This window comes from Ambystoma mexicanum, chromosome 8 (assembly GCF_040938575.1).
Source record: "Ambystoma mexicanum isolate Mex_15411 chromosome 8, UKY_AmexF1_1, whole genome shotgun sequence".
Classification (NCBI taxonomy): Eukaryota; Metazoa; Chordata; class Amphibia; order Caudata; family Ambystomatidae; genus Ambystoma; species Ambystoma mexicanum.
The window spans coordinates 109,445,823-109,458,631 of record NC_090929.1 but is presented as its reverse complement, the minus strand read 5'-3'; the positions used below and the strand labels follow the sequence as shown (position 1 = coordinate 109,458,631).

The following is a 12,809-nucleotide window of genomic DNA, read 5'->3' as shown; positions in this document are numbered from 1 at the left end:
CTTTACAAATAAATTAAACTTCAAACTGCTGTACTGTGCGACAAGTGAGAGCCTACAAGGGAAAGCCAAAGCTCTAGCCAATCAAGCTTTGATCCTGAAAAATAAATGTTGCAGATATTCCACGCTCCCGCTGATAAGTGGTTCCAACACTAACTTATGGCTCGAATGTCCTGTTTGAGACCCCACCCAAATCTTGGACAGTCCTTGAGGGTCTTTTTTGGAAGAAGGTGCTGAATATGCCAAGATCTCTCCGTAGGAAGGAAATGGGCTTGATATCCCTGAAGGAAACATTACAATGGAAAACACTGTCCCTGTTCGGCGAATGTATGTGGACAGAGGCTCAAGCAATGCTAACCTGGATTAAAAATTAAGTGGAAAAGAATGAACATGCTACACTGTCTAACTGCGGAAAACATTGTTCAAGTTTACTGCTAACGTTGGAAAGCTTGTTAGAGGAACTTCAAAATAACCCAGTGAATGTAAGGAAAAAGCTATGGGCAGCAGACTGGATTGACACTCATGAGTGCATTGGTAAATACAAGCTACATAAGATTGTGGCAGAAGCATTAAGTAAACATGGAGCGATTCTACCATACCTCCAAAAAATACCCTGATCCAGTTAGAGCACAGTTTATGCGGATCCGCTTTAATCGTTGTAAAACCATGGAAGTGACTTCCCTGCGAATTCCGTTAGGAATGGAAAAACATGCAGATTCTGTGGCAAAAAAAGATGTATGTGAAACTCTTGCTCATCTATACACAGCTTGTACAGCTCTAACACAGGAATGGTCACTGTACTTTGAGAGCTACCTGGAAAAATACTGAGTCATGACCCTGGAAGTATGGTGGCGGTACTGCTTGAACAGCACTCAAACTGGTCTGATAAAAGCAGTGGTGAAATTCTTCAAAAGCTGCCTGGGTGCCAGACTGGAGTCGGGGCTACAGAATGGTGCTGCCTGAACTCTTAGGTTGTGACTTTTGGTTGGTTTATGATGAATCTGATCAAATGGCATTTTAGACATTTTGCTAAAAATTTGTTTAAACTAATGTTGCACGTTTTGTTTTTTTAAACGCCAAAAATGCAGGAGCTAATTAAAAAACATGTCAGTGCTTCCCTGCTTAAAGCAAAATCGCCGGAAAAATCAGATTTCAATGCCCTTGGCCTCAAAAGACACATGCAGTTTTTTCCACCCCTGGCCTCAAAAGACACAGGCAGCTTTTTCCACCCCTTTATACTCACAGGGGCTCTGCTCCACAAGGATCGAGCTCCCCGCCCAGGCCAACCTTATCTCAGGTTTTCTACCTTCATGTGAATATAACCTGAACGGTTCAATACAATCTTAATGCGGATGTCAACTTTGGTAGACTTCATGGACAGACACCCAGACTAATTGTCAACCCTTTAAGATGCCTCACAGTCAGGGGCATCAACACAGCAGCCCCCTGCTAGAAAATAACATCTGGAGCTCAGCCTAGCACCTCTGCTCTAGACACTCCGGCCTCCACATTCCAATACCACTCTCAGGACTTGTATTATGACGACCCCTCAGAAGACCCAGAGTCTCAGGGGGGGGACCTTTACAGTCAAGACCAAGACCAGTTTTATGACGATAACATTTATGTGATCCAGTCCCAGACCACCAGGACCAGCCGGCAGCAGATTTGCCTGTTGACAATCAACTTCAGTACAATGAACTGCTACTAAAGGCGGCACAGCATTTTAATATCGACATTCAGGAAGCACAGGTCGACAAGGACTTTGTGAAAGGCATTCTGGGGGACAAGAGATTTGCCACCCAGTTTATCCCGCTCCTGCAGTCTGTCCAAAGATGCATCCAGCCATCCCTACTGGCGCCTAGCCTTACAAGGGCGGTCCATACCACAATAGAAAACTATTCAGACCCGTTCCCACTGACCCCTTTTATATTAGGGATCAGCTTACACCAGATTACTTAGTGGTCACCACCAGAAAGAGGGCAAGCACTCCCCGGGCGTCGGCAGAGGCCCCGCCAATCTAGGAAAGCAAAAATATATATACTTTCGGGAGAAAGGTCTCCGTCTCTGTAGCATACCAGACCAGCATCGCTAAGAACACTACGCTGTTAGCTAGTTATGGCTGCCACAAATGGGATGACTTGGAACGCCAGATTTAAGCAGTCTCATAACCACTAAAGCTCAATTGTTGAAGACCATCTCAGAAGGCAAGCAGATATCAAACTGCATCCTAAAGAATAACCTTAATGCAGCAGATAATTTAAGATGCATCATAGCAAAGGGAACACTCATTAAGCGCCACGCCTGGCTCAGACAGTTAGGGTTTAAGCTAGAGACTCGGGCACCCTATTAAACATACCAGTGGAGCTAAATGTGTTATTCGGAAAGGTCATAGACTCCCTAAGAGTGCCAAGGAGGAGTACGACACTCCTAAATTCCTTGGACAGTTGACAAACCCTATGTTTGTTTGGGTTTGGTCTTGCGCTATACCAAATAAAACAAAGGGTAGCTGGGCGCAGACAATACAAGGATACTTCAGAACTTGGTTGCAGGAAAATACAGTTATACAGTTCAAATTAGAAACGAGGTGCAGGTACAAGCAAGTGCGAAAATACAGTTAAAGCTAGTTGACTAGAAACCAAGTAGTCTAGTTACAATCATCAAGGGTCTCTAGAGCAAGTGGCAGTGGGGAGGTCGAGCTAAGTGTCATTGGAACGTATCCAGGTGAGGACTTTCCGCCTGAAACTAGGGTAGGGTTGGTCCATTCTGAGATCAAGAGGGGGTCTGTTTCAAGTTTGAGCAGCTATGACCGGAAAACTGGAGCCGCCAGCTGTGTTCTTTTTGTATCTGGGCACCACTAAAGTATAGGCATTGGTCATTCTAGTGGGACGGTTTGAGGTTCTCTTGTTGACTCTGTTTACCAGGTAGGGGGCAGCTATGTTAAGACATTTAGAGGTGAGGGAGAGTGTTTTGAGGGCAATCCTGTCTTTGATTTTTAGCCAATGGATATTTTTTCTGGAGGTGGAGATATGAGCTCTATTAGGAATATTTAAAGCTACTCTGATAGCGTTATTTTGGAGAGTTTGGAGTTTATCAAGGATATACTTGTTAGATCCTGCATATAGGGCATTACAGTAATCCAGCTTGGATATGATGAGTGCATTAGCTAGTGTAATGCAGCTAGTTTCATTTAGAAATGGTCTACATGCTCGGATCAATTTACAAGTATATGCAGTGGAAGATGCTAGAGAGTTAGTTTGTTTCTTGAAGGTGAGCGCTGAGTCAAGATAGACCCCGAGGGTATTGACTGCAGGCATCACTTTGATGACATTATTGTTGATGTTGAATGAGGCATAGTTCGGGTCATGTTTTTTGATGGCCACCTCTGAGCCGAGGATCAGTAACTCAGTTTTGTCGTCATTCAGGCAGAGGCCGTGAGATGCCATCCATGCCTGAATGAGGAGATATATCTTATTAACTAAGGCCGTGTCTTCCAAGAAGTTACCCGAAAGGGGGATAAGGATCTGAGTGTCATCTGTGTAATTAGTGTAGATGACACCCAGTCTGTCCAACTTGTCAAACAAAGGTTTAGTAAAGATGTTCTACATCGTCGGAGATGCACATGATCCTTGAGGGACACTGCATGAAACTTGTGTGGGATCAGCGGCTGCTAGGGAGGAAAAGACTCTCATTGTCCGGTTTGCAAGGAAGGATTGTACCCAAGTTATGGCATCACTTGAAACATGAGCGGCGGAAATGAGGTGATTGCATAAGACTGCGTGATCTACCAAGTCGAAGGCCGCAGATGAGTCAACGAGGAGTAGCATAGCTGATTTGCCATTGTCCTTCAACTCGTCAATTTGGGTCTTAAGGTCAATCAGGGCTGTTTCAGTACCATGAAGGGGACGGAAGCCAGATTGACGTGAGCCTAGTCAATTGTTAGTTTCTAAGTAGTCCTGAATTTGCAGGTAAGCTACTCTGTCAAATGATTTTAAGCAGAAATGGGACGGTGGTGATGGGTCTGTAATTTGGCGGTATTGCGGGGTCAGGTGTTTGGTTTTGTTTTTTTTAGCAAGGGAAGCACCCAAGATTGTTTTAGGTTATTAGGCACTAGGTTAGACTTAGAGGATGCATTGATGAGTTTATAGATGAAGGGGGCTAGGTCTCTAGCTGCATCTTTCATAATTTGGGCAGGGCAATTATCTCCTTTGCAGTTGGATGGCTTTAGAGATGGTATGATTTTTTCTGTCTCTAATATAGTTTATCTGAAGCTAAATGGGTGGGGGGTGTTGGGCTGGTTTAGAGTAAACTGTGACTGAGGTGTAGACTCCGTTGGCAGGAGCAGGGAAGCTTTTTTATTGGCAATTTTGGTTTGGAGCAAGCTAATTTTACCCGCCAGGGCATTTTGTATATTAGTGCACCAGAGTTTAGTTTTAGGGATGTTGTCAGTCGGGGGTATGGGTGATTCCATTTCATGGAGGATGGAGAATAGTTCCTTGGTATCTGATTAAGCCTTAGATATTCTGTCATTAAAGGTATTGCTTTTAGTGCTTATGATTTCCTTTTTATACTGTTTGGCGAGAGTGGCTAATTCAATTTGTTCTCCTCAGTGGGTGAGTGTTGCCAAATTGACTGCAGCTTTCTTTTTTGAATTCTGAGGTCTTTCAACTGTGGTGTGAACCAGTTCAAGTGACAAAGTTGTTTGCTTTTACAAATTTTGGTGGGGGCAATCCGGTCAAGTGCCTTAATCATCGTGCTGTTGTAGGCTTCCACAAGCGATGTAGGGTCTGTGATATTATCTAGATTGTCGAGAGTGGGGAGGAGGTGGTGTAAGAGTTGTTCTGCTGTGATATCTTTTTTACTTCTGGTGGGGAGTGGCGGGGCCATAAGTATAGGTAAAGGTCAAGTGAGGCATGGAATACAATTAAGTAGTGGTCAGTCCAGGATTGTGGCATTATGTTGGGAATGCTAATGTTGCAATTCCGATCGGCAACCCAATCTAGAGTCCTACCTTTGGCATGAGTAGGGGAGGAGACTTTTTGTGTTGGGGCATAGTCATTCAATAGTGAAGCAACGGATAGGGCGTGTTTGTCATTACAGTTATTAAAGCCCAGGTTAAAGTCTCCCAGTAGTAGAATTTGAGCATGGTCTTTAGTGTTATTAGTTAAGATACTAGTTAGGTCGTCTTCAAAGGATCCTAGTGGTCCAGGTGGTCTGTAGATGACATACATGGTAAGGGTGCAGTTACAAGAAAGGTGAAGTTTAGCAGTAAGGAGTTCACATGATTGAAATAGCAAGGTAGTAGCTAATCTGATAGGTAAGGTGGATTTGTGAATGATGGCTTAGCCACCTCCTTTCGTATTAGTTCTGTCGACTCTTAGTAGTTGGTAGCCATCAGGTATTGCTAGCATAATGGCAGGGCCAGCCGCCTCATGGAGCCAGGTTTCGGTTATGACCAATGGGTCTAAGTTCTCATTGGTTAAAGTGTCAGATCTCTGTAGCGTGGGCTACCATGGATCTAGCATTGACAAGTGACCCAGTTAGTGATAGGGTGCTAGTGATAGGGTGCTAGTTGGTATAGTAATGGGAAGTTGTTTATTTTGAGTTGGGGTGACTTTGTGAAGGTGACTGGTTAGCTGTTATGAGGGCAGGGTGGAGAGGGGCAGATTTGAGGTATTGCCAACGTTTGTTTGCTAGATCGATATAGCCTCTATAGTTGTAGTAGGATGATGGTTCATGGAGACGGGACAATCTTGCCCTCAGTCCTTAGGGGGGTGTGTGGCAACGGATGCAAGTGCCATGGTGGTGAGGAAGCTCAGTACAAGGTGTAATGTTTGGTATTGGGTGATTTTCATTATGGTCGTGGGCAGGGAGGTGTTAATGATAGGCAAATCCAAGTTCGGACTATAGGTGTAGACTGGTGCCGTGTGAGACGTGTAGCTATAATAGTTATGGTAATTAGGTAGCAGGGAAGTGTAAGCGATCTAGTAAGAGACTATACTGGTAGTTAGGTAATCTAGCCAAGTAGTACAAATAGGCTAGGACCTATGTGGGCAGGCAAGCTAGGCAGGTACAAGTAGTGGCAAACTAGGCCAGTACAAGTTAGCTAACTAGGGCAGTGTTTCATCTAAATGCGAGTGCCGGCTGGCGCCTTCCGGTTAGGTGCAGGGGCGGATGTAGAAGTCCCGGCCTATGGGACGTGCTGCATTCGTCGGTTGGTTGCTAGGCAACCTGTAAACAAAGAGGCCTGGCGGCCATTTCAAGCGGCTCCTCCTGGAGGGGCTATGTATCCTGGGCAGATTTTGGCAGGTTTGCAGGCAGAAATTGGATATGCTGCACTGCCACTACATACACAGGGCACAGAGGGTCTGCTTACCCAGGATGCAGCAATTGAAGCACTTTGTGCCTCACGGGTCGATCACAGAGCACTTCGTGATCCTGATGAGGGTCGGGCTCCAGCCCAAGGTCCTATGCCCAAAAGGGCTCCCCAAACTCTAGGAGATTTTGGGGTCAGGGTGCTTAACGTTCCTCAGGCTACACTCAGGGCAGACAGTCCTCATCTTGGGGCCAGTCGCAAGGCCAAGGTTCCTCTTACAATTTTCAAAGCGGAAATAAAAGGGGCAGAGCCTCACCTGGAAGAGGCTCAACCAACCCCTCCGAAACAATGGCAGTTTTGGGTCCCCTCCCATGCCACTCCATTAGGAGCCTGATTTTCACACTTCACCGATGCATGGGCAGGGATAACGTTGGACAGGTGGGTGTTGTCCACCGTGGCAAGTGGGTATTGTATCGAGTTGGTACAAAAACCTCCTTAACGACCACCAAGACAGAGGAAAATGACAACAGAAGAGCAAAACATACAGTTGGAAGAAGTGAAGGCGCTGCTGGAGAAGGACGCCATAGAGATCCTCCCAGCATACCAGGTAAACAAGGGTATTATTCAACGTACTTCCTTGTTCCAAAGAAAGACCTTACCATGCGTCCAGTACTGGATCTGCACCCTGCAAACAGATATGTCAAACCCCAAAGGTTTTGCATGACCACGCTCCAAGAGGTGATGCCACTTCTAAAACGGGGGGACTAAATGGAAACATTGGATATGAAAGATGCATACTTTCATATTTTAATGCTTCGTGCGCACAGAAAATACCTGCATTTCAAGCTAGTGGTAGTATTCACAAAGTGCTTGCAGTAGTGGCAGCACACATTCACAAAGTCCATCCCAGTATACCCTTATCTGGACGACTGGCTAATCACTGGGAAATCTCATCAAATTTGCAAACCAAATAGGAAATAAACAATAAACCTTCTCTTCAATCTGGGTTTCTCCATCAACGAGACGATCACGTGTAGTCTCCAGCCAAATAAAACAATTTCTAGGGGCTATTCTAAAGACAAAATAGGAGCTGGCTTTCCTCTCGAAAGAGTACAAAATATGCTGTTTCAAGTACCTCACTAGAAGGTTGGTCACCAGATAACTCTTCGCATAGCAATGCGCTTGCTCGGGGTGATGGCCTCATGCATTCACTTGGTGCAACAGGCGCGCCTGCGCATGTGTCCAATGCAGGAATGGTTAGCAAAACAATGGTCTCAGGCAAGTGGACAGTGGGACGATCTAGCAGTGGCTTCACTAACCCTGGTTCAGGCTCTTCGCTGGTGGTCCAAGGACAACATGCTAAAAGGAAAAAACCTTTTTCGCGTTCCACCTGCACAAGGAACCCTAACAGACCCCTCACTCGCCGGGTGGGGGCCCACTTCCTCCACCACATAGCCGAGGGCCAGTGGACACACGCTACTACCCAAAGACTTATCAACTTCCTAGAACTCTTGGCAGTGCTCAAGGCTCTTCAGGCCTTTCAGCAATATCTCAGGAGTCGAACAGTGCAGGTCCTCACAGACGGCACCACAGCCATCTGAACAAGCAAGGAGGCACACACTCTGTCCAAGCTAGCCCAAAATAGATTGAAGTGGGCACTCAAGCAGAACATGTTCCTAACATTTAAACATGTTCCAGGGGAACTCAATTCTCTGGCAGAAACTCTTAGCAGACACCCTCTACCAGAAGAACACGAGTGGCAACTCAACAGATATCCTAGACAGAATATTCTCACAATGGTGTTACCCCCAGTAGACTTTTTTGCCACAAACCTAAATGCACAATGCCCAGACTTCACGTCCTGGTTTCCCCAACCAGGGTCCACGGGGAACGCCCGCTGGATGAACTGGTGAGGAAAATTTGCTTACGGTTTTTCCCAACACTACTCCTGAGCAAGATAGTGTACAAGATGCACCAGCAACAAGTAACTCTGATCCTGGTTGCTCCTATTTGGCAAGACCGCCTTGGTTTCCACACCTGCTCAAACTGGCGATGTGTGACCCAATCAAGCTTCTGTGCCCATACAACATGTTGACACAACACAACGGAGCATCCCTCACCTGCGCCCAGTCTATGAACTTGGCAGCGTGGCTCCTGAAGTCCTAGAGTTTGGCCACTTCAATCTTCTACAAAGGTGTATGGATATATTTAAAGAGGCACGAAAACCCAACACCAGACACTACTTTTTTAATAAGTGGATGAGATTTGTGATATGGTGCACATCACAAACACTAAACCTAACGAAATGTTGTCCAGCTAACATTCTACACTGCATGCTTTACCTATTATGCTCATCCTTGTAGTTAATTCCATCAAAGTACATCAGGCGGCCCAGTCAGCTTACACCCTTCACAGAACAAGGTGTCCTGGTGGAAGGTTCCTGTCATTACGGCATTCATGGAAGGGGTAAAGAGGCTATACCCCCCCCCCCCCAATTTCCAACCCTCCTCTGGTTTGGGATCTCAACGTTTGGCTCTCCAAGCTCGTGGGTCCACCCTTTGAGCCTATGCACGAGGCCAGCCTAAAGCATCTTACTTAAAAGACTGCATTCCTGGTGGCTATCATCTCCATAAGACGAGTCAGTGAGCTACAGGCTTTGTCCGTACAAGACCCCTTTTTCGTTATACACAAGGACAAGGTTGTCCTCAAAATGCATCCTAGGTTCTATCTACCTTCTTTCTTTCAAAACCCATCAAAGTCAGCAGAATAAAGCCTCCATAGATATGATGGAAGGCTCCAGGCAAGAGTTTCTTCATGGCTGGATGCTGCTCTGTGGTGGTTTTGGTGCCCTTTTCAGGAGCCAGAAGAAGATAGAATATCGCTGATTGGATTCACATCGCTAATCTGATACAGTACTCTAGTGAGGTGATTTCAAGGACTCGAATCACATGTCTGGAGGTCCAGCAGGATGTCACCAACCTTTCAACTCAATTCAGAAGACCATGCACTGCACAGTGGCTCGAGGTCCCAGGTTATTGGGGTATTGCAGCCTGCAAGGTCGCAGCACGATGTGGGATATCTCAAAATGCAGACCCTCTTGCATCCAGTGGATTTCACTGGGCTCTGGGTCGGGCCGTTGTTTTCAAAGACCCCAGGTTGCTTGGAAGGAAGGGCAACAGCAGGCTACTGTTACAAAACAGGCTCTCCGGTCACTGGAAATAGTCTCAGCTGCGTTTTTCTTAATCTTCCTATTCGGATTCTGGTCCAGTGGTCGACTATCTCTTCGGCTTCCTGTATCAGACTTTAATGCAGGAATCCAGCCAATCAAACAGATGTGGAACATGCAAACTTCGGGGGTTGGCGGTCCTTTCAGAACAGCCACCCTCCCGGTTTGACCTAGATTCTCGCATGCAGTGTTTGCCAGAATTTTCATTTCTGTGCTAATTCCCTTCAACCTTAGAGACCCTGCGCTCTTTTGTTGGATTTAGGACTTTTTACCCTGGAGCGAGTGACCTTTTTCTCATGTGTTTTTACCTGATTTGGATTTTGTGTTTTCACTGTTTTTGGCAAACTCCATAGGCGTCTGCTTTTTGTATGGTGACATCATTGGATTTATCTTAAGGTTTAAATACCTTTTCTTGTGTGAACTACAGTTCCCAAGAATAGTAAAGTGAAATTGACTTTACTTGCCTTTTCTCTTTGTAGGTCCAGCACACGTGTGGGGTCCTGGGCGGTTACTTAGCCACTTATCCTACTTTCTGATGTAACATTTTTATGTTACCCTCACTACTTTAAAAAGCTGGTGGCAGTGGTTTAATTTTTCCTACCATTGTGCTTTGCTCCCGCAGGCTGAAACCTCAGCTGCAGTACAGCACCCATGGGGGGCCATTTTGTCAAAATGGCCCCCGTTTTCACTTCTTGCCATTTTCTGTTTGTGAGGTCTTTCTTGGGTTTTAATCTGTGCATTGAGACAGGTCTGATCCCTTTGTTTGTCTTGCCTTTGGCGGGCTTCATCCCTGAAGCCTGCCCCTGGCTCCGGTGTGTCTGGAAGGACAGGATGTGAAGTAGGGTCCTGAAACTCTGCTGTCCTTTGCCTCTTGGAATGCCTGAATGCAACTAGTCCTGATTGGCTGGCTGGTTGTCCTTTCAGGGCAGCCACCCTGATGTTATTGACAGCCTAAGCTGTGCATGAATGGTAGAAACCTGCTTAAAAGGCGAGGCTTTTGGGACTACAGGCGGAGTCGACCACTGGGAGAAACGAAGCTTGCTGCAACCTCCTGGACCTTTTGAATTGCCCGGTGAAGCCCTGCTGCTGTGCTGATCTTCTTTTTCACCTCAACAGAGAAGCTCTGGATGGAACGACTTCTCCCCTTGGGTTAGTGGGACCAACTAACCCCAAGACGAACTCCACTGGACCACAATCCCGGACTTGCTGTGCCTCTCCGTTGCTGCGAGAGCCCAATGCCCGGGGTTGAGTGTCGATAGTCGAGTGCAACGTCTGCCGCGGAACGAATCCAGCTAGATGCTCCAGGAGACTCCTAAGGACCCTTCAGAAGCAGGACCTCCAGATCCAGAGTTCCCTCACCAGAGTGCAGGACCGAGGGAGTGAAGGAAGTCCAACCAGTGTCTTGGATCCGCATCAGTGCTCTTTGCTAAGCGCTGAAACCACAAAGTGCCGCTTAACCGAAAAGAGCCCATAGCTGCCGACGGCCTATGAGCCCTCCAGACGTCTTCCCTCTTGTCCTCATGACTGAGGCTCAGGAACCAGGGTCTGCAACACTGTAGCAAGACTGAATCCAGCTGGACCACTCTTCTAACCAGAGGTACTGTTTAGTCGTGTGGTACTTGCCTTATTACCTGTAGCTGCGCTTTTCTCACTGGGGAATTGCAGTGGCTTACCTTTTTCTAGTTGATTTCAACTCGCTTCTCACAGGTTTAACAGCTTGTGACCCTACACATGATTTTTCTGAACTCTCTAACTTTGTGCAAGACTTTTGTCCAAGAAGTGCATCAGATCCATAGATTGTGTTCCAAATGACTTTGGCTGTCCTGGCTCCCTAAAGGCACTCTTCTAAATCCATTGACTTTGATATTGCTTCTCCCTCCATAGGTTGTGGTTCGTTGTAAACTTACTGCCGGGAAAGGCTCATCTAGACTTCACTGAAGGATTCAGTTGTCCCCACATATTTTGAGAAACTGTTCTAACCTTTTTACTTCCCTAACCCTTTCCTTTCTGCAACTCCGTCTACAAAAGTGTATTGGTATGATATATAAATGCAAATACTATCCTTATGATTGAAGTCATCTCAGGGTGTAGGTGTAGTATATGAAGCATATCCAAAGGCGTTATTTGACTCTGAAAAGTAATTTTAAACTGTATTTGAATTGTTATAACAAATTGCTTTTTGATAAAGAATGCTCATTTAAAAGTGATGTTAAATAACTATAACGGAAACCTTGTGTGTAAGTGTTACTTGGCTTCTTGCTTTTATGAATTTCAATTGTACTGCTCTACAGCTCATGTTTACCCCCTTGTGAGATAGGCCTGGCTGCTCACTCAGACTTCGTACGTGTGTAGTACAGACCTATACCAAAAGGTGTGTTGCCTAATACCAAGCAGATAAGTGTTGTGTAGTCGCGTGACTGCACCAATTCTTACCTAACAGGCAGGCTGAAAGACAAAGGGGTGTGAACTCCTCCCTCGCTACCTGACTTCAGATACTCTGGATCCTGCTGAAGATAAAAATCGTACCAAGGATTTTCCAGCACTGGGGGGGAGGAGGAGAGGGAGGGGAGAGACCAAGAAGGGAGTAGAAGCGTGAAAACGGCAAAAAAGACAGGGGCCATTTTGGTAAAATGGGCACCCATGGGTGCCTTTACCGCAGCTGTGAAAACTGCTGCGGTCAAGGTGCATCGAATTTGTAAAAAGTTTCCCTGCCACCAGCCATTTAAGGTAAGCATATCCCTGTTGCAGAATTGTTGGTGCTAGTGAGAAAGGGGATACATTGTATCTCCGCAGCACTCCACATAAGTTGGGTTGTGCTGGTTTTCCCCTACGATTGAGAACTGTAGATCTCACATGTTTAGCCAGAGAACGTAAACAGGGAGCACAAATGGCAACCCTCTAACAATAAAAAGGTATATACCAAAAGTTGTCGGAGGATAACATTAAAAGGGCACTATTGAGTGTCTTAAAAATGACACCCATAAAAAGAGTAAAAGGATCTGCGAGTGTGGAAAAAGATTCCCGCTCACTGAGGTATAGGGAAAAATAATCTACCCGTCCAGCAAAAAGTTCTCTGGGGTTGTCACAAGTGAAGGAGATTTAGCACTAAAGTTAAAATATTACTCAACAACCCTACCTTAAGTGGAGTGCTAAGGAGAAAAAATTTCTTCAGGCAAGCAGCAATGTGTGTGGTGCTCCAAATTCGTACATGGGCTGGGCTGCGTATGCAAGATGCAGCTGTTGGCTAAGATTTTCATATTTATGATAAATCTT

At 45.9% G+C, this 12,809-nt stretch overlaps 1 protein-coding gene across 19 annotated transcripts in view; it reads left to right on the top strand.

Annotated features, from left to right (window-relative positions):
* The window catches only part of GAPVD1 (GTPase activating protein and VPS9 domains 1), a 1,092,811-nt gene that overhangs the window by 688,513 nt on the left and 391,489 nt on the right, over positions 1-12,809 (top strand). The window lies entirely within an intron of this gene.